The sequence below is a fragment of the Cupressus sempervirens genome, chromosome 9 (genome assembly GCF_028749045.1).
Source record: "Cupressus sempervirens isolate cs-2001-9-10 chromosome 9, ASM2874904v1, whole genome shotgun sequence".
NCBI classification, from domain to species: Eukaryota; Viridiplantae; Streptophyta; class Pinopsida; order Cupressales; family Cupressaceae; genus Cupressus; species Cupressus sempervirens.
Window position 1 is genome coordinate 59,827,746 of NC_143126.1, and position 25,489 is coordinate 59,853,234.

A 25,489-nucleotide genomic window follows, 5' to 3' on the forward strand; every position below is an offset into this window, starting at 1 on the left:
AGGCTCACTCAACACACATTGGATAACTTGACACACACTAAAACTTGATAGCAACTAGAAACTAGCACTCTACAGTACCTAGAAGTCAGTAGCAAACTAGCAAACTAGCACTTGACAACAACTAGGAATTGGTGGCAGTAACTAAAAACTAGCACTTGATAGTAACTAAAAACTGGCACTCAATAGTAACTGGCAGAATGAACAAAAGTGCAAGATTACAAGGAAACTTAGGATGCTCCTACATCATATTGACATCTTGTTCCTTTTGCATAGATTGAAAGGTGAGGTAGAAGTTTTGAATTTTGTTGAGAAAAATTTCTTTTAGTGTAACTCATCTAATCTAACATCCAATATATTGATTGGGCTTATGAGTTAAGTGAAATTAAGTCCAATGCTCTCCATGCCACAAAGCTTTTATTGATAATAGATTGAAAAAGAGATTGTTAAAGAGGGAGATTGCATGTTTCAGTCATTCTTTTCTCACTGATGTCAAACCTACTATTTTTTGGTAAGACTAGTTATATGATTTGAGTACTATCACTTATTTAATTGATGAAGAGGATTTGATCAAGACATGTAACAATAGTATGTAGAGGAAAGGTTGAGTTATGATTATGTAAAGGAGTACAAGAATCAGTTGAGATAGTGGTAACATGATGTATTGATAATCTAATTAAGGTTAAAAAGATTGGTTACACTAAGAAAGTTTAGAAGAACAAGTTACACAAAGTTTGTCTGCCAAGCTTGATTGAGTAGATAGGAGGTGCTGAGCAAAGTTAGTGCAAGCTGAGTAGAAAATTAGTTGGAGTAGAGTAAATGCTTATTCTAGTGTATGTTGAGTAGAAAAATGGATGCCAAGTAAAGTTTAGCTAAGGAAAAACACTAGTAAACTTTAGTTCATGCTAAGTAATTTCATAAAGGATGCTGAGCAATGCAATATGTGTCGAGCATCAGAAGTTAGATAATGTTGAGTTGCTACATTAACTAAAAGGTCATGAATTCAATGGATCTAAGCTAACAAGTTTATTTTTTTGGATTCTGTGAACGAGGTGGAAGATGAGATTGATGAGTTGGAGGCACAAAATTCAAGGTAAACTATTTTTAAGTGAATGAAAAGAGGATTGAAGGAGAAGTTTCTAGAAGAGATATGGAATGTAGGGTAGATTCATTGAATCCTACCTAATCTATCCTAACCCTAAATTGGACAATGGAGAATGAGCAGAAAAAGATCTTAATTTCCTATTTATAGGAATGAATAGTCAGAAGCAAAGGTTATCATGTGTGAGAACCTAAGGAAGACAAGGAGTTATGGGTTTTGCTTCATCAAGTGACCATAGAGAAGAGTTTTAAATGCCATGTTAAGCAAGAAGGCTTAAGGTTATGAATGCTTGAAGGGTGAACAAGCCATCAAAGCTACAATGAGTAAAGGCCAAGTATAATAGAGGACTAAAATAGTGATATGTAATATACAAATGGAGTTGTAAGTTGTTATCAGATCAAGCCTTACTGGTACTCTCTAATAATTGTATTAGTCTGGGGTAAATCTTTTGGATTAAGGTTGACCGAACAATCATTAGTACATCCTTTAACCAAGTGAAATTCCAAGTGAATGATCTAAAGTCCTCTAAAAGGGATCACTCCTAATAGAGTGATTGAAATAATTTGACAAGGTCACATTTAATAGTGTGCATTGTAACTTTTAATAGGGTTGGCCTTTCACAATGCATCACTTGAAAAGAGTGAAAAATAGTAGAATGTTACTAGTGGTTTTTCCCAAATTAGGTTTTCACATAAATAATTGTGTCAAGTGTGTTAATGAATTTTTTATGTCTCATGTTTACCTTTCTACAAGTTTATTTGACAATAACCTACAAGTTTTAAGTGACCGTATAATCTTATGGATGCATGTATGATAAATACTGTTTTATGGGTTCACTAAGCTATGAAAAGTTTTATTTATATATTTAGACCTTAGATAACCAATTCACCACCCCCTCTCAGTTATTTTAAAGTATTCCAAGAATTGCTATCAAACCCATTTTCTTAAGATGAATAGTTTGAAGGTACTAGGAGCACAAAGATCAAGATGTCAAAAAGAGAAGTACCCAAGCTTAATAGAGATAACTTTCCTGCATGCCAAATTTTTATGAAGCTACACTTTGGAGTACTTGGAGATCATGCACAATCTACCATTATCATTGAGCATGTTAATCCTTTTGGAGCCCCAACTACTGAGGATATGAAAAAGAAGAAAGAACATAACTAGACAATGCTTGAGATTGCCTCTGCCCTAAGTTATGTTGAATTTAATGATATCAAAGGTATTGATAGTGTAAAGAAAATGTGGGGTGCCCTAACCACTATCTATTGAGGAGATGCAAATTTTCTAAGAGACAAAGCTAAAAGTCTTAGAGGTAAGTTTGATGATATGACAATGAAAGAAGGTGAAAATATTGATCAATATGTTGCAAGGATAAAAGAAGTTGTTAATTCAATAATAGGAGATACTAGTAATATAAATGATGAGACTATACTGAGAAAAGTTTTAAGGATATCATTGCATGTATATGCTATTAGATTTTCTACAATTCAAGAACTGAGATGTATACCAAGGAATAATTTATCACTTGAAGGTTTGGTAGGTAGATTCACCACTTTTCAGCTATCTAACTTTGATAATTACAAACCTGAGAGCATTGAATCTAATTTCAAAGTTAAGGTGTCATTGAAGGAACTTGATGAGAAGAAGAAGAAGAAAAAGAAAAAGTATGTGTCCAATAAAAATGATATAGATGAGGAGGATGTAGAACAACTTGAAGCGCTACTAGCAAGAAGATTTCACAAAGGTAAAGGCAAGTTCAAAGGTAAATTACCTATCATTTGTTTCGAATGTAATGAGGTTGGTCATATTGTTGCTAGATGTCTAGAGGAGAACTACAGAGGTGGTGAAAAGTAAAAAAGTAGAAGAGATGAAGACAACAAGGACTATAAAGACCAAGGAAAGAAGTCTTGCTATATTATGAAAGAGGAAATAAGAGATGAATTTGATGAACATGATGATGACATGGTGTATGTTGCAATGAAGGATGAATATGATGAAGATGAGACAACTGTGATTGTGAATTCTATGAACAAAAATGATAGATGGATCATTGACAGTGGATGTTCAAATCACATGATTGGAGACAAAAGTAAGTTCATTACCCTAAATTATTATAATGGAAATAGTGTAAGATTTGGTAATAGTGCACCATGTTTGATAAAAGGAAAAGGTTCTATGAAGCTCACAAATAAGATTCTATGTGACAATTTTTACTATGTTGAAGTTCTTAACTATAATCTCTTGAGTGTGTCACAACTAAATAATTTAGGATGTAAGGTTGAGTTTGAAAACAAGATTGCTAAGATATATGACATTGATGCAAAATTTATTGGAAAGGATGATCAAACTAGGAGTAATCTATTCATCTTGATATAGAGGATGCTACTTGTCTAGTTGTAAAATTTGATGATGTGTGGCTATGGCACAAACAGTTATGTCATGTCAATTTTGATGATTTGATCAATATTAGTGACATGAGAAAAGTTAGAGGTTTTCCTAAGTTGAAGAAGCCAGATAATATAATGTGCTAACAATGTCAGTTAGGCAAAATGAAAAAGTCAAGTTTTAAGAGTAAAGCTCATACCTCTAAAAGAATACTAGAGATTGTTTATATTGACTTGTGTGGACCAATTGATGTGCAAAGCTACAAAGGAGATAAGTACATTATACTACTTGTTGATGACTATTCTAGAATGATGATAGTTATGTTTCTAAAATAGAAATTTGATGCTTTCCAAATGTTTAAGTGGTACTTAGCAAGAGTTGAGAAGGAAACAAGTAAAAGTTTGAAGTGTTTGAGATCTGACAGAGGAGGAGAATTCACATCAAATGAGTTTGAGATATTTTTTAATGATAGAGGAATCAAAAGATAGACATCTGCCCCTAAAACTCCTCCACAAAATGGAATAGCTAAAAGGAGAAATAGGTCTATAATGGACTATACTAGAACACTCATGATGGAGAAAAATGTTTCTTTGAAATAATGGAGAGAAGCTATAAGTACAAATATCTATACCTTGAACCATGTACGAGTCAAGAAAGGTACTCATTCAACACCTTTTGAGTTATGGTATGGATACTCACCAATATAAAATATTTTAAGGTATTTGGAAGCAAGTGTTACATTCTTAAAGACTTTAGGAATGGTAAACTAGATGCAAAAAGTGAAGAAGGTATAATCTTAGGATATTTCACATGAAGTAAAGCTTATAAGTATTTAAATACTAACACTAAAAAAGTTGTGGAAAGTGAAAATATAAATTTTGATGAATATACAGAAGTACATGAGGCTGAACCTATGAAAGAACTAGAAAAACACAAATCATTTGTATACTTTTATGAAGGTATGCTTATTGAAGAAGATGCTAAAAGTCAAGATACAAACCAATAGAAAGTTTCAATGACTATTGACTCACATACTATGAATATGGAGTTGCATTCAAGAACTAAGTTACATTTAGATGCCAAGTTATAGAATGAAGTTGAAGCACATTCTGATTCTAAGATTAGTGTACATGAAATAAATGCTAAACTACCAAATAGAGATGTACATAGTGACTCTAAAGATAAACCAAGATTGTCAATATATGTCAAAGGACATCATCCTACTATACAAATTATTGGAGATAAAGATGCAAGATCAATGACAAGAAATAGATTGAGAAATGACACATGTTTGCTGAGTATGAAGGAACCCAATTTAGTAAGAGATGCATTAGAAGATGTAGACTAGAGTAAGACCATGGAAGAAGAGATTGAAAAAATAGAGAATAACAAAACATGGACTCTAGTTCCTAGACTAGAAGATAAAACTGTGATTGGCGCAAGTGGGCATGCAGAAACAAGTTAGATGAAAATAGTGAAGTGACAAGGAACAAAGAAATATTAGTTTGCAAAGGATATACACAAGAAGAATGAATTGATTATGGAGAGACATTTACCTCTATTGTTAGGTTGGAAGGAGTAAGAACTTTATTTTCTTATTCTACATACAAAGGTTTCAAAGTTTATCAAATGGATGTTAAATCTGCATTTCTAAGTAGTATATTAGAGGAAGAAGTTTACATAGAACAACCATAATTATTTTTTGATGTTAACAATAAGAACATGGTATGTAGATAACAGAAAGTTCTATATGGTTTGAAACAAGCACCAAGAACATGGTATGAGAGACTTCATAATTATCTTGTGAATATTGGATTTGAAAGGACTAATGATAGCAACAATCTATACATGAAGATAGAAAAAAAAAAAGTATTTTGTTATCTAAATTTTTTGTTGATGATATCATATTTGGAGGTCAAGATGCTTAATGTAAGGATTTTGCAAATTAGATGAAGCAAGAATTTGAAATGTTTATATTTGGAGAGATCAAATTCTTTGTGGGTTTGCAAGTGTATGAGATGAAATATGGTACATACACATCAATTAGTCAAAGTATGTCAAACAAATATTGAAATCTTTTGGATTGAAGGATTCCAAACTAGTAAGTACACCTATGATGATAGGACACAATTTGTTAAAGAATGATGATTTAGTGAAGGTGAATCAAACATTGTACATGTTTATGATTGAAAAATTGCAAAATGTAGTTTATAGTAGACTTGACATTGCATTATCTATAGGGATAGTTGCAAGATTCTTTGCTAATCCTAGGGAGAATCACTTGATGGCTGTAAAGAGAATAATGAGATATCTGAAAAGAACATAAGAGTTTGGTCTATACTATAAGAAAAATAATTTTTTAAAATTAAGATCCTACAATGATGCTAATTGGGTTGGAAACATTGATGACAAAAAGAGCACCAGTGGAGGAGCATTTTTCTTAAGCAAGAGGTTGGTTACATGGACTAGCAAGAAACAAAATTGTACTTCATAATCTATTGTTAAAGCTAAATATGTACAAAGATTGTATGGATCAAATAGTTACTCAAAGGTATGTAGGAATAGATCATAGAACTAGTGATACTTTATTGTGATAATACAAGTGTCGCAAACATATCAAAGAATCCTGTGATGCACAAAAAGACTAAGCATATTATAATCAAGTATCATTACTTGAGAGAATTAGTTCAAGATAAAGAGGTGAAGATGGAATATGTTAACACAAAAGAGCAAATTTCTATTATCTTCAAAAAAGCTTTACCTAAGGATGATCATGAGTATCTAAGAGGTAAAATAGGGGCGATACCCCTATCAAAGGCTATTTAAGTAACAAAAGGAGTGCCCTGCATCAAACAAGATGAATTTCATATGTTACACATTGATGTAGAGGATCTTACTTTAGGAGCTGCCTAAAGTAAACATAGAGCTGAAATTTCAAATTCGTCACAAGTACGGTGACAAAGGGAGAAACCATTTAAGAAGCTTACATCTACATGTTAAGATGAAAATTCTTTGGCATTGTTGTCAAAGAGGGAGATAATTGGAGAGATTTACTGATCGTTGAGGGAGATAATTGCTAAGGGAAGTAGTTGTTGATCAGGAGAACAAAGAGGGAGAAATCATAACATCTACCTAAGTAAGAGGGAGATACAAAAAGTAATTTAGAGGGAGTTACAAGGAACAATTTTGTAACCTATTCAAAAGATGGAAGTTGCTGATAGACAGAAGATGGAAGTTGCTAATCTAATAGAGGGAGAGATTTCAATACAAGGAATTATTTTCCTTTTGGTATTGTCTTACTATTTTAACCTAGTTAGTTTTGTTGATTATTTTGGCTTGCCATCAATGCCAAAGAGGGAGATTGTTGATAATGTATTAAAAAGAAGATTGTTAAAGAGGGAGATTGTATGTTTCAATCATTGTTTTCTCACTGATTTCAAACTTTCTATTTGCTAGTAATATAACTACTTGTATGCTTTAAGTACTATCACTTATTTGATTGATGAAAAGGATTTGATGAAAAGATGTAACAATAGTACCTAGAGGAAAGGTTGAGTTATGATTATCTAAAGGAGTACAAGAATTAGTTGAGACAGTGACATCATGATGTATTGATAATATACTTAAGGTTACAAAGGTTAGTTATACTAAGAAATTTTAGAAGAACAAGTTACACAAAGTTTATTTTCCAAGCTTGAAAGAGTGGATAGTAGGTGTCAAGAAAAGTTAGTGCAAGCCAAGCAAAAAACTAGTTGGAGCTAAGTAAATGATTATTCTAGTGTATGCCGAGCAGAGCACTGGATGCTAAGTAAAGTTTACTTGATGCTGAGCACTAGTAAACTTTAGTTCATGTCAAGTAATTTCATAGAGGATGTTGAGAAACATAGTATGTGTCGAAAAATAGAAGTTAGATAATGCGGAGTTGCTAATTTATTTAAATAATCATGAATTCGATGGATCTGAGCCAACAAGTTTGTTTTATTGGATTATGTGAACCAGGTGGAAGATAATATTGATGACCTAGAGACAAATAATCCAAGGTAAACCTTTTTTAGGTGAATTCAAATAGGATTGAAGGAGAGGTTTCTAGAAGAGAAATAGAATGTGGGTTAGATTCATTGAATCCTACCTAATCTATCCTAACCCTAAATTGGATGATAGAGAATGAGTGGCAAAAGATCTTAGTTCCCTATTTATAGGAATGAGTGGTTAGAAGAAAAGGTTTTCATGTGTAAGAACCTAAGGAAGAAAAGGAGTAAAGTGTTTTTCTTCATCAAGTGACTAGAGAGAAGAGTCCACAATGGCATGTTAAGAAAGAAGGCTTAAGGGTATAAATGCTTGAATGGTGAACAAGTTATCAAAACTACAATGAGTAAAGGCCAAGAAAAATGGAGGATTGAAATAATGATCTATAATCTACAAATGGAGTTATTAATTATTATCAGATCAAGCCTTATTATTACTCTATAATAATTGTATTAGTCTAGGGTATATCCTTTGGATTAAGGTTGACCTAACAGTCATTTGTAAATCCTTTAACCAGGTAACATTCCAAGTGAATGGTCTAAAGTACTCTAACAAGGCTCACTCTTAATAGGATGATTGAAATCCTTTCATAGGGTCACATTTAACAGTGTGTATTGTAACCTTTAACAACATTGGCCTTTCACAGGGCATCACTTTAAAAGAGTGAAAAAGAGTAGCATGTTAATGGTGGTTTTTTCCAAATTAGATTTCAATGTAAATCATTATGTCAAGTGTGTTGATGAATATGTTATGTTTCATGTTTACATTTCTGCAAGTTGATTTGATAGTATCCTACAAGTTTTAAGTGATTACATAATCCTATGTATGCACGCATGATGAATAATGTTTTATGGGTTCACTAGGCTGTGAAAAGTTTTATTTATACATCTAGACCTTGGATTACTGATTTACCCCTCCTCTCAGTTATTCTAAATTATTCCAACAGTTTTAATATACATTCTATATGTCCTCTTTCCTCATCTAAATGTTCACCTCATTACAACTATGGCTACACCTCCCAAGAGTGGAAATTTTTCTTGATAATGTGAAATATTATGAGTTTTATCTATGCGTATAGTTGGAAAATAGCTATGTAGAATATGTGAAAGTTAATGCTACATTCACTATGAGGATTTGTAGGGAGCTGTAGGGATGTATAGAAAGGAAATTCAATCCTGAAGCCATGGCAACCATCAACCAATTTGGGATTTATTTCATCCAATTCTCATCATTTTCTTATTTGTGTCTTGCAGATTTTGATGGTTTCCCCTTGAAGCTACCAAGATATCCTAGTGATATGATCATACTAATTGAGATCATGTGACAAGCTACTCAAGTGAATGTGTTGAAGGTGTTTGAAATGCTAATTACATGTTGAAGGTGTTTGAAATGAAGTATGAATTGGAGATTTATGAAGTCTTGAGGTCCATGTTTGATCTAAATGGGTATGCAAGGGATGTGTTGTAAATTAAAAGTGTTATCAAGCACAATAATACCATTGAAGACTACTGGTCTAATTGTAAGAATGAGTTTGAGAGCTTTGATCATGCCTTTGCCAAACTAAAAATCGATTAGGTGAAAATGTACAAAGTCAATATTGATGTGGAAGGAGTAGAAGATGATGGAAAAAACATGTATAGCAATACTTACCTGATTAAGTTAAGAGACACTCTAATAATTTTAGAGCCTTATGAAGATTCTTAGGAAGAGCTAGATATAATGATGGTTGAAATCTACAAAAGGATTGTGAAGTGGGTCAAATGGACCATAACTAGAAGGAGTTGGAGAAAAATCATAACCACTCAAGCTTCCCCAATAGTTGTAGTGGCTTCCTCCTCCCAAGGTGGAAAATTAGGTGCAAGCTTGGACATTACCCAAGGGCCAACACAACCATCAGATGGAGGTGAGCATCCTCCTAATAAAAGTATTCCCTTAGCTAAGACTTGCTAGGATGACTCCCTTCTAGTGATCAGAACTCCATCAGAAGCTGAGAAGAAGGTGGAGAAATCAAAATATGTTGTCGCCACTCTTGACCTCTAACCTCATAGCAGCCCAATATCATCTATAAGAAGTGCACTTCTCATGTTGAGAAGTCCCTAAGTGCAATTAGTGGATTTGGGAGATGGTGGAAGTAGTGAGAGTGAGTTGATTGAATCTAACAAGGCAATAAAGAAGACTTTTGATGTAGAGAAAGGCCCAGATTCTTCAAAGCTCATTTCAAAAGCCCTAAATAATCATTTTTATTTTTCCATGAAGACACTCCCTCTGACCAAGAGAAATATTTTTAGTATAGATAGTTTTGGGACTACCTCCAAGGTGATTGACATAGATTCATGGTTGGAGGACACCTTAGACAGAAAAAGAAAGAGGAGAGATGAAGGAAATCTTAACAAAGAGACTTTATCTCTGGTTATCTGCTCTAGATTGGCACCGAGGAAAGTCAAAAAGAAGAAGACCTTGTCCATTCTTAGACAAGATCCTAAAATAGGACATCTAATAATGGAAATTGCAAAGCCCACTAAAGAAGGAAGAATCAAAGATATGTCTGCAGATAATTTTTCCCTACATTATGTAGATCTCAGGGAGGTTAGACATGACACCAAGGTTGGCTTATGGAAGTCAAAAAATAAGGTGATAGAAGGACATCTTGAAATCCTTAAATTATCAAAAATAAGAATGACGGCAAAAATCCATGAATTCAATAGCTTTATTAGATAGCTGGTTACCCCATTGGCGAGTATCTCTGGAATGTCAGTCACTAGTGATTCTATTGCTATCGATGTCCAAGCACTCATCTCTTAGCTCCAAGAAGCTAAAAACTTTGGGAAAATAGGTAGAGAGTAGAGTGGGAAACTCTAGTTAGAAGGGCTCTCCACATAGAGCAGATCGACCATGCAACATTGAGGCTCAAAATAGAGATAGATAAAATTTCAGAAAATAGAGTCAACCTAGTTGTAGAGAAGGCTAAGAGTAAGGATTGTGTTTCTTTACTAAAGATGATTATCCATATGAAGGATAAGGAGGTTGTAGAAGAAAAGATATTTCCTAAAGGAGATGAGCCTTTATTCAAATGGCTCTAGAGCATGCAATTCAAGTCTAAGATGATCATGGTGGTAGAGCAAGGACTTAAGGAAATAGAAGCTAAAGTGAAAAAGCATCAAGATAGAGATTATGAAATCCTAAGAGGTCTACATAAAAACTCATAGACTAGTGGGAAAGGGAAGGGAATCATTGGAGTAATCGTCATGCAAACAAACTTCTCCAACTTCATAGATAGTTTGACGGGGATATCTTCCAATCACCATAATAGAGTTTCCAAGCTCCAAAAACTTGGTAGGTGTGTACATGTGGCCATGGAGGAAATAAAAGATCGATTAAATGATGTCAATGATTTAGCCAGAGAGAATTCTAAATGTCTCTTAGGATACATTAATGTACATCTTCAAAGACATGAGGAACTGATTCCAATCATTGTCGCTGCCAAGGTCTATAGGGCAAAATCAAAAAAGGGAAAGAAGGCAAAGTGATTCATATTCCATCCCTTTTGTATTTTGATGCAATGATTGTAATGGAAAAATTGACTCCTTTCCATTTGTCATTTCTAAAGAGATGAACTAATTTAAATTCCTTTGTAACATTCATCTTGGAATCCTATATGTACTAGATTGAAAGATTAATAAAAGGTCAGCTAATTTTTGGTGAGAAATACTTGATGTTGCAGAGATAATTGAATGGTATTTCATGTTAATTATTGTTTTTTCCATTTTGTTTTGTGTTAATTTTACATTTTCTCCTTTGTCTGAATTAAATCAAGGAATAAAAAAATGATAGTATTGTTATCACAGGTTCAAGAGAAATCTCTTTTGTATTTTCTTTCAAGTTAGCCTTTTCGTCTCTATGGTTAGTTTCATACTGGTATCAATTTAGTCTAAGTTAGCATGAATTACTAAATAATTATGTCTTGCGGGTTTGTAAGATGTGTGAATTCATAAGGCTTAGTTAATCTTAAAGCACCAATTCTTGCCTAAGTTAGTTCTTATGTAGGCCTAGCTTGGTTTTCCTTTTTTGTTCTTGGGTTAAGAACACACCCCATTTTAGATTTAGAAACAAAGATAATTCATTGAAAATTGCTATGCAATAGGGACTTGTACCTAAGAATTTAGTTATAAAGTTAGTCTTTCCAAAAAAACTTTCCAGCTATTGTAACCAAATGTTGTTCACAAATTGGGGTGATTAAGAGTTAAGTCAAAAGAACAATTTGTTTACCAACAGATTTTTGGCAACTCTGCTAGGGAGATGAATAGTTGCTTGAGTAATAAACCTATAACATGAGGGAAAATGGTACTACCTCATGTGAACATAGTCCTAGTGCTCCAACCTGATCTTGGATTCCAAGATGACCAAGAAGATATAATTTCATCCCTTAAAACATTTGTTTGGAGAAATCAAAGGAATACAGAACACTACAGTAATGCTAGTCAAGTACTAGAAGAAGAAGAATTTAGGACTGAAGCATTAGAAAATAGCTATTTAGAGGAAATAAATCCAAAGAGTAGAAAGACAAGTAGAATGCAAAGCCTAGAGCTGAAATTAACTTAACATCTTCGAATAAGAAAGATTCCTTAGAAGTACGAAAGAATAAGGTGGGAAAGACCCTATTTTCAAAAAGCTTACAAAATTTGGTTTCCCCATCCTAGATGCCGCCAGACAAAAAGGTGACAAGAAAATTTAGACAAGACCACCCTCACCTATTAGAAATAAAAATTCTTCACATACTACTTGCTAGGTATTGGCTTTACACAAAGTAGTTGTTCCTCCAGTTGTCAATTTTCCATCATACCTTGCTAGAACAATCATGGCTACTCCCTAGGCCACAACGATAGGTTCATTAGCTCTGATAGCTTATCACCCACTCGCATCTAGTTTGAGGAAGAATTTCCCTAATTTTTCAAGTGATGGGAAAGTTACTACTGATGAGTATATTAAGGCCTTTTTTTTAGCTACTCATATCTTAGGAGTATCTCATGAAGATGTAGCTGTAAGGCTATTTGTAGAGACTTTGACAAAGAATGAAATGGATTGGTTTTATCATTTAGATGATGGCTTAGTCACAAATTGGGACACAATGAGGATGGCTTTTGAAATAAGATTCAAAATAGTGGAAGATGAGCACGTCCTATTAACACAATTAACATTTATTAAAAAGCAACTTGCCATGAGTATGAGGGATTTTGTTCCATCTTTTAATAAGATCACTAGTAGCATCCCCACTGATGGAAATTTGAAAACATTATTCATAAATGTGATGCCACCAGATATCAATTATGATTTGAGGAGGTCCCATACCATAGATTTAGCAGATGCACAAAAGAAGATGGTCAAATTTGAAGATGACTTGATCTTTGTTGGGAAATGGAAATGAGAACTTCAAACCAAGGGAAGTTCCAACAATACTACTTCATTTAATAAAATGATTTAAAAGTTATCAAATGAGTTGGTGTCTATAATGAGGAAATTACCTAGATTTAATCACTCTTACCAATGAAACTACCAAAATCTGCCAAGGGGGAATAATGATGGAAATTTTTTGCACCTTACAAGTTCACAACCAAGGTTGGCAATTGAGGCGATATGTAAGAAAGGGAATATGTGCATGTTTCATTTGACAATAGATCATGACAGTGAAAGTTATCTAAAAATGGCTCATATGATGCAATTGTTATCCACTAATGAGTTGTGTACTACAAATCCTTGCTCTGAGTTAGATTTATACTCAAATGGTGACTCTAGAAATTTATTTTTGGAGTATGAGTTATATTTTGAGCCAAAGGGTGAATGCTATGCAACTATTGGTGGAACCTCATACATAGTGTTAACCTAGAGTCAAAAGAACAAAAATCAATCTTCCAGTCACATTCTAGGAAGTGATCCCACCTCTTCATCAAATACAATTCACATTGATGAAGGAGCATCAATATCTCAAATTGGCAAGGACAAGAGTCCTTTCGATTTCATCAAATTTTGTAAAGAGTCAAGGATCCAAATCTCTCTCATAGACTATCTAAAATCTCATCTCTCTGAGTTAAAGAGATTAGTAGATCACTGTAAAGGAGGTGCTTTAGATTTGAATCACAATGTTACCACTAAATAAGAAGATGAACCTTTGACATCTAACCTTTTTGATCAAGAAGATTCCACTATCTTAGAAACTTTTCCTAGGCAAAAACCTGACCCATTCTACATATTGCTATACATCAATGGATGTAAATTAATTAATTGCATAATAGATTCACATGTATTGGATAATGTGATGCCTTATTCTATAGCTAAAGCCCTGGGCCTCACCCTTACTAAAGTTCATAGAAGGTTTTATTCAATGGATGCTAAACAAGTCCTACTACTTGGACAAATAAAAGATGCTTAGGTAACCCTAGCTTCCCATCCAAAAAAGAAACTATTGTTAACTATCCTAGTTGCAGATATTTTGGCAAGCTATGGCCTACTTTTAAGCAAAAATTTTTGTAGAGATCTAGGGGGAGAAATAAAATTAGATTGGTCTCAAGCAGTCATACCTATAGGAAGTAAGAAGGTTAAGTTGGAACTTGAAGAGAAAGAAAAATTTACTATTTTAAAGTTAGATAATCCTAAGGCCCAAATTCTCTATCAAGAATTAGAGTTTGGAAATTACATATTATTCACTAAAGATGATCTAAATGAGAAATAAATCAAAGACCCAGGAAAGAAAATTTTTAGTGAAGAAGAAGAGTCATCTTCTATATGGACATTAGAGTTTGATGGAAGTTTCTCTTCATCAGGGTCTAGTGCAGGCATAGTGTTGATACCTCCTAAAGGAGAACCTAAACCCATGAATTTCAAAATGGAATTTGGGAATACAAATAACACTACAAAATAAAAAAACTCTCTTACTTGAGATAATAGCTGCGAAGGAAAAGGCAATAAAGATCCTAAGAGCTCGAGGCAATGCAGAGCTCATTGTGAGACAAATTAAGGGTAGTACTCTATGAAGAACCATAAGTTAAAAAATTACAAAAAAAACACTTGGGATGAAATAGAAGGGCTTGATGCATTCATTATTGAATCATTGCCAAAAGAGATGAATGCTAAAGTAGATTCACTAGCTATTTCTGCCTCCTTATTGCTTCCTTGCTTGGAATTCAAAGATAAGAAGTATCAAGTGGAAATTGTGTATCAAGACTCTATTCCTGACAAAGAATTTTTTTGGCAAGTTTCCAAAGATGACAAGAGTCTGTAGCTATTCTTAGAAAATGAAAAAATCACATGCAAAGATACTGATGAATTCCAATTGTGAGGTAATATCATTCCCCCATACTTTGTATCATTAGAAAAAATGTTTAATACAAATGATACCTACATAAAGAAAAAGAGGAAAGAAAAGGTGAAGGGGTGAATAGTGGGGACATGCAAAGTCCTAAGATGATCAATATTGGAAAGTGTTTCTCACCTAAAGAGAAGGAAGCTTCCAATTTTTTTTTCATAGAATATCAAGATGTTTTTTCCTAGAGTTATGAGGATTTGAAAAGCTATAGAGGTGGGAAAACAAAACATCAGATTTTGCTGAAACCTGATGCAATTCCTTTCTGACAAAAGCAAAGGAATTATAATCTAAAAGTAGTAGATGCTATATTTTGGAAAATTGAAAAGATGTTGAAGGAAAGAATAATTTATCCGATTCATCACTCCACCTAGGTAGCTAATATAATACCAGTTAGGAAGAAGAATAGAAAAACAAGGATATGCATAGATTTCAAGAATTTGAGCCAAGCATCTTTGAAAGATAATTTCACTCTCCCTAACATGAACTACCTATAATAAATTGTAGCTAGAGATGAAATGATGTCCATCCTCGATGGGTTCTTGGGATATAATCAAGTAGAAGTGAAAGAGAAAGATCAACACAAAATGTCTTTCACCACTCCTTGGGGTACATTTGCATATCATAGAATGCCCTTCAGTCTCATCAATTCTAGTGCCACATTTTAGAGGTGTATGAGTAAATATTTTTCTGATTTAAAGGACCATATTATTGTTATATACTTGGATGATCTCACTATGTTTTCAAAGAAGAGGAAAAAACACATAGAAGATTTGAGGAAGGAATTGCAAAGGTGCAGAGAACACAAAATCTCAATAAATCCTAAAAAGTCCATTTTCTTTGTAATAGAGGGAAAGCTACTTAGTCATATAGTTTCTCAAGAAGGTATCAGAATTGACCCTGAGCAAGTTGAAGCCTTTTAAAGGTTAAGCCTACTGGTAAACAGAAAATGAGTTTAGTCATTTTTCAGACAAGTGAATTTCCTTAGGAGGTTCGTACCAAACTTTTAAAAAACCACTAAGTGTATTGTGCATATAATGGAGGGAAATTCAAGTTTTAAATGGAATGAAGATGAGAAATAAGCCTTCTAGAATATAAATATTGCTATTGCTAATGCTCCAATACTATGTCATCCAGACTGTAAATTGGATTTCATTATCTACTGTTACAACTTTGAACACGCCTTATCAACTATCCTTATGCAAGATAACAAAGAAGGAATATAAGGTCCTATTTCCTTCATGAGAATACCTATGAAAAGTCATGAGTTGAAATACTCTCAAATAAAAAAAATGCCTTTATGGTGGTTAAGGCACTAAAGGATTTTAGTTTCTATATCTTGCATTCATATTCTATAGTTTATGTACCTGATGTAGTAGTAGAAAGTGTGTTAACTCAAGAAGATGTAGGGTGCAATTGTAGAGGAACATGGATAGGAAAAATGCAAGAGTATGACATCAAAATCAAGCCTACTAAGCTAATGAGGGGTAATTCCTTATGCAAAGTGATTGCAAAAAATAGAACCTTTGAAGAATCAGAGGAGTTGGGAGAGAACTAGTTAGTTTTGGTGGTAGGCCTATTAGACTCTTGGTTCGAGAACATTACCTATCTAATAACATATGGAGAATTTCTTGAAGGCATGACAACAAAACAAAGAAGAGATCTCAAGTTGAAAGCTACCAAATATGTGATTTGGGTTGACAAATTATTCAAAAGAGCTGTAGATAGTATTTTTCTTAGATATGTAGATAAACAACAACAAGAGAGGTTGTTGAGAGAATTCCATGATGAAGCATGTGATGGAAATTTATCATCCTTAGTCATGGATTTAAAGATACTACAATAGTGTTACTATTGGTCTAACATGTTCAAGGATGCCTACTCTTGGGTGTCAAAATGCGAAAAATGTAAGATGTTCACAAGTAGACCCCAATTAGTTGCTCTACCTCTTAGATCTATCATCATTGGAGGTCCTTTCCAACAATGGGGTCTCAATTTCATTGGTCCTATAAATATTACATCCAGTGATGGTCACTAGTATGTTATAACTATGACAAATTACTTCACAAAGTGGGTGGAGTCCAAAGCAACCAAGAAAACTACTTCCAAAGTAGTTTGCAAATTCATCAAGGAGAATATACTGGTTAGATTTGGTGTACCCATCAAAGTGGTAATGGATAATGAGGCATAATTTTCTTTAGTTGAAATCACTGAGTTTTATTTTGAGTATGGCATCATAGTCAGTCATTCATCTAACTATTTTTCGCAAGGAAATGGCCAAGCTGAATCTAGTAACAAGAATTTAATGAATATTGTTAAGAATTTGGTGTTAGACAATCAAAAAAATTGGCACAAAAGGATTCATGAGGCACTTTGGCTAGAAAGGGTGACCCCTAAGAGGGAAATTGACATCTCTCCTTTTGAATTGGTGTATTGGAATGAAGCTAGTCTTCCTTTACCCCTAGAATTGGCTACAAGAAAACTGAGAACAATAATTGAAGATGACATCTATAAAGATGGACTAGAGAAGAGGATCTTGTAATTGAGAAAACTCAATTAAGAAAGAGAAGAAATCATGGATCACATCATATGACATTAGATGCATGTAAAAATCCTTTTTGATAAAAGGGTGAGACCATGAAAGTTCATGATAGGAGATAGTGTACGATTCTAGGATAAACAAAGGGCACGAAAAGGTATGCACAAGAAATTTGATACTCTATGGAAAGGAACATTCACTATTCATCATGATTTTGAAAATAGCTCATTTAAATTGGCATATCTAGATGGTGAAGTACTGCCCTTGACATTCAATGGTCAAGATTTGAAGCTCTATCAAATTTCAAATTGAAAATAGGTAATCCTTGTATTGTACTATAGTTACATTTAGTTCCCTTTCTTGTTTTCCTAGTTAGGTCTCCCTTGTTTTCTTTTTGCTATGTAGCTTCCTTTTAATTTTGAAAAATCAAAGATTTTGGATTTCTTTCTTGGGCATGGCTTATCCAAGTCCCTAGATAGAACTAGTTGTTGTCCCACTTTTCATCCCCTAACCGATTAGCAATAGTGAATGCCCATGTTATAGTGAGAGGAGTAAGTTCTTAGTTGAGGTTGAGTCTAGGTCTAATCCCTCTTAGGTTGAATGAGTCTCCATCAAATTTCTCCTTTTTCTCTTCTCATTTCATAGCTAGGTAATTCTTCATTTTGTCGAAGTGATCTTATGGATAGGTTAGGGCCTAGTTCAATGTAGATTCATGTTACTCATGTAGTGATCAATTACAAGTTACATTTTCTTTCAATCTATTACTTTTTTAATAGAAACAAATGCTAGTGGAAATTCAGAAATCAACTTCTCCTCAAAGGTATCTAACCCATGAAGTTCGTTTTTCACAAAAGGCACCTAATGACACACAAGGACCAAAGATAAAAAAATAGCAAGATATCCTATGGTGAATCAATGCTCACTTTATGATTATGAATTCATAAAATGTTAAGATTCCTCATGTCTCTCATAATCGTCTCTAGCAAAAAAATCAGAATGAACTTCTCTTTGGTGGGTTTTCAACCTATGAAGTTGGTTTTCTAGAAAGGTAGTTTAGAGTGAAAGGAAATGATAAGTGGGCCCCTATAAAATTTTTTCACCTCACTTAGACATTTCCAAACCCAAAAAGGTCAATGATCTAAAGGTCAATTAAAAAGGAAGCGTTGGTGGAAAAAAACAAATTGTCTTCTCTTTGGTGGGTTTTCAACCCATAAAGACAATTTCCCAAATTTTAGAGAAAATCAAGCTAGTAATCAGATTGGACTCACAATTTGTAAATAAAACATCTCAGAATGATAATAGAAAGAATATGACCATTACGGGAAAGAGTAAATGAGAAGAATTCAACCCAATAGATATTTTCCCATGGAGTACTCTATTAGTAACTTCTCAAGACTTAAAGGAAAATGGGAGAGTTATGGGGAGATAGAAAGTTACCATTGAGCCAACAAAATAGTGAAAATAGCCCTAGATATCTGTTAAACCTCCACATTTAATGTTTCAATAGATCTCTCCTTCAATTCATTTTTGTGGCATGAATTCTAAAGATCAATAGATGAACCGGGGCTCCTATATAAATGGAAAAATGAACAGTTGAACAAACTACCACTCTTTCTTTGAACTACTATTCTATTAATGGGCATAACTTTTTCAAAAAGCTAATATTTGTTGCATTAGTTATTCCTTTCACTTTCATAATTCAAATCTCATTATCAACATAATGACAACCAAATTTGTGGTTTTGATGGGTTGAATGGAATCAAATCCAAGTTGCATAATTTCATAGATACCTCTCTCCATTTCTATGACATGGGAGATTTAATAAAAAGAGTAAATTTTTAGAATATTCATCCCATCATCAAGAAGCTCCAAGGATGTGGGTTGGTCGAGGAAACTAGTTTTCCGATTGTAGTTTAGGCCCCAAAGTTCATCTACAAATGTATACACATTTACAACCCAGAGATGAGGAAGATTGTAATACCAAATAACACAATCTTGATTTCAATTGACATGCAAATTGTGGTGAATTGCGTACAAGTATTAGAAGGAGAGGAATTTTAAGACCTGACCTTTAGAGGGGCCATCTCCAAGTTCTCTGTAAATAAGATGATATAGAGGAAAGAAATCATGTAGACATGGTTCCAAAAGCCAAAGAGTACCAAGAGTAAGGTTCCTAAGACCTTGTTTAGAACCAACCAAAAACCATAGACTATTGACATCTTGGTCCTTCTGTATAGATTGAAAGATGAGGTAGAAGCTTTGAATTTCATTGAGTAGTATTTTTTTTAAATGCAATTCATTTGCTCTGACACCTAATATATTGATTGGGCTTATGAGATAAGTAAAATTATATCCAATGCTCTCTATGCTGCAAAGTTTTATGATACATTCTATATGTCCTCTTTCCTCATTATAACTATGGCCAAGCCTCCCAAGAGTGGAAAATTTTCTTGATGATGTGAAATCTTATGAGTTTTATCCATGCTTATATTTGGAAAATAGTTATGTAGAATATGTGAAACTTAATGATGCATCCACTATGAAGATTTGTAGCGAGCTACAAGGATGTCCAAAAAGGAGATTTAGTCCTAAAGCCATGGCAACCATTAGCCAATATGGGAGTTATTTCATCCAATTTTCATCCTTTTATTATTTGCATCTTGTATCTTTTGATGGTTTCCCCTTAAAGCTTTTGAGATATCCTAGTGATATGATAATGCTAAAAGCTACTTAAGTGAATGTGTTGACTGGGAGTCTAAAGAAGAAAGGGTATGAGTTTCCCATGAAGGTGGGAGCTTTCAATTGTAATGCCTATTTAGATGCCAAGAACATTTTCAAGGTGCTTGAAATGAAGTATAAATTGGAGATGTATAAAGTCTTGAGGTCCATGTTTGATCCAAATGGGTATGCAATGGATATGTTGCAAATTTGAAGTATTATCAAGCACATTACTACCATTGAAGCGTACTATGCTGATTGCAAGAATGAGTTCAAGAGCTATGATTGTGCCTTCACCAAATTGACAATCAATTAGGTGAAAATGTACAAAGTCAATATTGATGTGGAAGGAGTAGAAGATGATGGAAAAAACATGTATAGCTCAATACTTACTTGAATAAGCTAAGAGACACTCCAATAAGTTTAGAGCCTTATGAAGATTCTAAGAAAGAGCTAGATATAATGATGGATCAAATCTAAAAAAGGACTAGGAAGTGGGTGGAATGGACCACAACTAGTAGGAGTCAGAGTAAGAGCACAACTACTCAAGCTTCCCTAATAGTTGTAGTGGTTCCTCCTCTGAGGGTGGCATATCAGGTGCAACCTTGGCCATTACCCAAGGGCTAGTACAACCATAAGATGGAGGTGATCAACCTCCCAACAAAAGTATTCACTTGGGTAAGAATTGTTAGGACAGCTCCCTTCCAATGATTGAAACTCCATCAAAAGCTGAGAAGAATAAGGTGGAGAAATCAAAAGATGGTGTAGTCGCTCTTGCCCTCTCACCTCATAGAAACCTAGTCCCATTTGTAAGTATTGCAATTCTCCTATAGAGTAGTCCCCAAGTGCAAGTAGTAGATTTAGGAGATGTTAGAAACAATGAGAGTGAGTTAACTAAATCTAATGAGGCAACAAAGAAGACTTTTGATGTAGAGAAAGGATTGGATTCTTCAAAACTCATTTCACAGACCCCAAAAAATCCCTTTTCTTTGGCCACAAAGACACTCACTCTGGCCAAGAGAAAGATGTTTAGTATAGACACTCTTGGGACTACCTCCAAGGTGATCAACATAGATTCATTTCTGGAGAATACCTTAGATAGAAAAAGAAATAGGAGAGATGAAGGAGCTCCTAAAAAAGAGACTTTATCTCTGGCTATTCACTCTAGATTAGCACTAAGCAAAGTCAAAAAGAAAATAACCTTGTCCATTCTTAGACAAGATCCTAAAATAGGGCATTTGAAAAAGGAATTTGTAAAGCCTACTAAAGAAGGAAGAATTGAAAATATGTCTGCATATGATTTTTCCATACATTCTGTGGATCTTAGGGAGGTTAGACATGATACCAAGGTTGGTTTATAAAACACAACAAATGAGGTGATAGAAGGACAACTTGAAAGCCTTAAATTATCAAAATTCAAAATAAAGGTAGAAATCGATGAACTCAATAGCTTCATTAGGGAGTTCATTACTATCACAAAAGTTTGCACTCTTGTCCAAAGTTATTACCTAAGGAAAACCTTGTGAAACATGGAAACAACATCCAAGCTGTGGAACTTGAACTGTGAGGTTGAGTCTCTAGAGAAGGCCTACTTCCTTTGATATCAGGATGCACCTAACTACTCTTGAGAGGAAAAGGGGGAAGGAGATGCAAGAAACAAACTCTACCTAACCAATTCTAAGGAGGTGATGCACCAAAATAGAATGTTCAAACCAATATCTACCCATATATGCACTTTTGAACCATAATAACACCAAAAGATATACACATCCAAACTTGTTTTAATCCAACAATTACATGCATATCATAAAACCAAAATAAATGATGTAAGGAAAATGAGATTCACTTATAAATTATTCATAGGCCAGAGAGATATAGTCATGCAAAATTGCAAATATCCACAATACATCAATGGGAGGAAAATAGGTCTTGCACTACACATTAATGGCTGAAGTAGATAAGGTAGAATATCATATAGTTCAGAGGAAAAGGGGATTTAACTTGACAAGGTAGAGCAATGCCAGAGAAAATAGAGAAGAGTTGACCCTTACAAAATTTTCAAAATCTTTCTTTATAGCTCAGGCATAATTAAGATATTTTCTACCCTAAACCTAACTTAACCAATATACTTAGTAGTTGCTTCAAATTTGGAAGAAAATCTAATCATGGAACAACTATAGATGTAAGAATAACAAGAAGAAACCAAAAATCAATGTATCTAGCCATAAGAGATCAAATCCAAAAGATTTGATCATTAAATGTAATAAAGAGGCATGGCGATGCATTAACACCATGGGAGAAGCCCCAAAATGTTTGTTTGCCTTAAAGAAATGATGCTTGCAACATACCACAGCCACAACAAATAAATCCATACCACTGTCAAAGAAAATACAGGATGGGATAACATGCAAGTTAATGCACCATGAAAATTATAGAATGACCATGTGGAAAAGATCTAATTGTTGGAAATATAGATGCAGTAACTAAGAGGGGAGGGGTGAATCAGTTACCACAAAAACAATTCCAAAAATCCCTTAGATGTCTATAAAGCTTACATACTGCTCATACTCGGTAAATAGTGCAGGAATAATGTAACTCGGTAGGTTAACTAGTTATTAATCATCTAGCATTCATATTTAGTAATATACATGCAAAGGTTAAATAAATGAACACAAGAGACACCAGATTTAACGTGGAAACCCAATATGGAAAAAACCACCAAGTAACTAGTCACCAATTTTCACTCTTCTAAAGTGAACCTTGTTAGGAGCCAACCCTGTTAAAGGTTACAATACACACTATTAGATGTAACCTTGTTAGAAGATTTAATCACCCTATTAGGAGTGGCCTGGTTAGAGGTCTTTAGAACAATTCAACTGAACTGTCACCTTGTTAGAGGATTTACAAAATGGCTATTAAACCAACTCTATAAAGAGATTCTGGATTCACTGTTACAATGATTAGAAAGCAACAATGAAATGAATTGAATGATATGTAACTTATCTTTTCCTGATTACAGATCTTTGTTCTACTTTACTAGATCCTTACTGATCGAATACAACTTTGCAGCTCCTTCAGGATATCTAATCCTTCATCAAAATTTGCTCAATATTTGCTTATTCCATCTTCATTCATATATCTCCACACTCTCTCTTTGTTCACAACTTGAACATCTATATATATACCTTTCAGATTATCAAGTCATCTCAAATATAAGTTACAACAACTAAAAAAAAATCATTACATCAGTTGGCTACACTTATTGCACGAATTTGTTATCAAAACAAAAATCCTTCACTGGCCGACCTAGCTCGGTAACCATTGCTTAGAATGGTTTTTTAGTGTTAACCAAGTGAAGCTTGGTAAACGCTAAAAACCTTGCAAAAATTCTTTGGTGACCGAGTGAACTTGGTTAACACTAACCTTCCTTTGCTGACCTTGTGAGCTCGGTAAAAAGTAACTTTCTGCCACATTATCTTTGAGGACCGAGTGAGCTCGATAGACATTGAATTTTCTTTGTTAACCTTGGGATCTCAGTTAAGACTAAATTTCTACTACAAAATCCTTTGATGCTCGAGTGAGCTTGGTAGACATTGAATTTTCTTCGTTAACCTTGGGAGCTCAATTAACATTGGCTTTCTATTAAAAAATCCTTTGGTGCTCGAGTGAGCTTGGTAAGAGCTGACTTTACTGTGTAATGTTCAGGAACATTTGGTAGACACCGTAAATTGCTTTGCTGATCATCTGAGTTTGATAGACTCTACCTGATGGCTAATATGACATTTGTGTAAAATCAAAGACAATACACAATTAACAATTGTATCCAACAATCTCCCTCTTTGGCATTGATGGCAAAAAAACATGTCATAGAAGAATGAAATTTAAAAACAAGTCTAACAAGTATTTTTCTATCAGAACAACTTTCTCTATTAGATAGAAAACTCTCCTTCTTTCAATAATATCCCTCTATGAAGGAATTACATAGCAAACTCTTCCTCTCAAACAAATTTCAGAAAGATATGACAGTAAAACTCTCCCTCTTTGACAACACATGCCAAAGACAACACAACTGAAATGAATTTTAATGTACCTTTAGTACTGATTCATATGCAATATTTCCTGATTATGCTAGATCAACTGATAGAACTTCAACTTGGTATGCATTAATGCATCACTAAAACTTCATTTTAGTGAACTTCAGATAGGGGAGTGATCCCTAACTTACCTCTTAGATACAAGAATGCATCCTTAGGTAATGGTTTTGTGAATATGTCAGCAATTTCTTCCTTTGTATGGACATATTCCAATCTAATCTCCTTATCTTGCACCAATTCTCTGACAAAATGATATTTTATTGCAATGTGCTTGGTTTTGGAATGCATCATTGTATTCTTAGATATGTTGATTGCACTTGTATTATCACAGAACATAACAACTAGTTCTTTGATTTCCACCTTCATGCCTTCCAACAATTGTTTAAACCAAACAATATTAGAATAGTTTACCACTGCACCAACATACTTTGCCTCTGCTGTAGATTGGGATGTACAATTCTACTTTTTGCTTGTCCAAAAAACTAACCTCTTTTCAAGAAAGAATGCTCCTTGACTTGTACTTTTTTTGTCATCAAGGTTTCCTACCCAATCAGCATCAATAAACACTTTCAAATCTAGATTACCTCCAAATTTGTACCATAAACCATAATATTCAGTCCCTTTCAAGTATCTCATTATTCTTTTTATTGCCATCATGTGATTTTCTCTTGGTTTTTCTGAAAATCTTGCTACAATACCAACTGCAAGGGCAATATCTGGCCTAATATGAACCACATATTGCAACTTCCCAATCATAGATCTATACAATGTTTGATCTAATTCTTTTGATTCATCTTCCTTGGTAATTTTTAATCCAGTACACATAGGAGTCCCAACTGGTTTACAATCTTCCATACCAAACTTTTTCAATATCTCCTTGATGTATTTTGATTGAGTGATGTAGATACCATTTTCATTCTGTTGAATTTGAAGACCAACAAAGAATTTGATCTCACCAAACAAAGACATTTCAAATTCCTTGTTCATTTGTTCTAAAAATTCTTTGCAAAGATCATCATTCCTGGTGAAAACAGTATCATTTACAAATATTTCTGCCAAGACAATCTTATTATATGGTCCTTCCTTTATATACAGGCTACTATTATCATTAGTTCTTTGAAAACCAATCTGAATAAGATAGTTATGCAATCTTTCATACCATGCTCTAGGGGCTTGTTTTAGACCATACAATGCTTTGTGTAATTTGCAGACCATGTTCTTTTTATCTGGATCAAAAAAACCTTCAGGTTGTTCAATGTAAACTTCTTCAT